This window comes from Solanum tuberosum, unplaced genomic scaffold, assembly GCF_000226075.1.
Source record: "Solanum tuberosum cultivar DM 1-3 516 R44 unplaced genomic scaffold, SolTub_3.0 scf00104, whole genome shotgun sequence".
In the NCBI taxonomy this organism is placed as follows: Eukaryota; Viridiplantae; Streptophyta; class Magnoliopsida; order Solanales; family Solanaceae; genus Solanum; species Solanum tuberosum.
In genome coordinates this window covers 129,616-131,497 of record NW_006239030.1, presented here as the reverse complement: position 1 = coordinate 131,497, position 1,882 = coordinate 129,616, and positions in this window count along the sequence as shown.

Below are 1,882 nucleotides of genomic sequence, written 5' to 3'. Positions count from 1 at the left end.
TGAATAATGTCCAAGTCGTTCCTAACTTAGGGTTGTTCTGAACAGATTATGAGTCCCTAAAATGAGGGTTTATAACCACTCAATCAGCTAACCACTCGCAATTACATCTACAAGATCATCAATATTAACTACCTTATTATATCACTCCCAAAAATTTAGCTATAAACAATATATATGAATAGTCTCCAAGACTTTCCTAACTTAGGATCATTCTTAACAGATTATGAGTCCCTAAAATGAGGGTTTATAACCACTCAATCAGCTAACCACTCGCAATTACATCTACAAGATCATCAATATTAACTACCTTATTATATCACTCCCAAACTCTAAGGAAACATGCCGAACGAAGGGAATAGCCTTAACATACCTTTTTCTTTATAATTTATGCTGAAAATACCTCTGTCCGCACCACTACAACACTAAAGAAAAAGGTAAAACCAATCAGTAATTAAGGCTAAGAATTACGATGACAATTCGACAATCGATACAGATATCTATCGTAAATTACTATCCAAGACCTAAGGTATCTATAAACTGATAAAATGTGGTTCCTACCTTTCTTTGCACGCCTAGAACACTTGAATAAAATCAATCCACTAGAAGAAAAAACCTGCTGCAACAACCTCCACGGAGCTACACCGCTCAATTCACCATGAAAACTATACCAAAACAACGAGCTCACGATGTAGGGCAATTTTTGATAAGGAGCCAAGAAGAGATCATGAACACACAAAGATGATTTGAGGATTAATGCTCTGATTTTCGTGGGTTTCTTATGAGTTGGAATGAAGAGAAATGAAGAAGATACTATCTTACAAGGTTCCACCGACCTAGGGAACCCACCTCATTTGTCTGCTTGCACATTCTCGCGAAAACACGAATATCTCTCTATTTTGAAGTCGTATAAACGAACGGTTTAATGCATTGGAAACTAGACTCGTAGACCTTCGATTCAATGGATCGTGGGCCCCATAACTCTTTATAGAATGGGATAAAACTTCTGAGACATTTGACCCAAATTTCATAGAAATCTTTAAAAAGGAACTTACGATAACTTTCACCAACTTTTATTTTGCGACTTACCTAACTTCAAAACTTGAGATACAACCCTTGAACACTTAAAATATGACATACCACATCATTCTTAATTTATTACTCACCTTCTTTGTCTTTCCACGAAGGTGCGAATTAATTTAGACGTTTCAAAAAGTCGTGGTGTCCCTTCTTTAGAAACATTCGTCCTCGAATGAAAAAATCTGAGTCACACTGTTAAGTCCTTAGGAGTTGCCAAAGTTTAGGTAGCATATCCTTTGTAAATGTGACTATCCAGGAACCTGAAATGCAGAAATTCTAACCTAGGCGTCTCACAGGACGTCATAAATAGCTAAGCACTATAGCTCCGTAATAACAGTGCGAGCAAAAATACAACGACAACAACCATAATAATAAGCAATAATATAAAAAAAATAGATAGGTACCTTACCTTACTGTACTAATATAAACTGATATGCCATCACCCTGGGGTATGAAACAAGTGAGGATATTTGGACCTCATGTCATACTCAGCTTCCCTGGTCATCTCTTCTATATTCTTGTTCTCCATAATACTTTAACCGAAGCCACCTCATTGGTCCTCAATTTACGGACCTGTCGATCTAATATGGCAACTGGAGTTTCTCGTAGGACAACTCCTCTATGATCTGAATATCCTCAACTGGGACAACCCGAGAAGGGTATCCTACGCATTTCCGTAGCTTTGATACATGGAAATCTTGATGAATAGATTCTAGTCCCGAGGGCAATTCTAACTCACAAGCCACTCGTCCTACCCGCTGAAGGATCCGGTATGGCCCAATGAATCTTGGACTAAGCTTGCCTT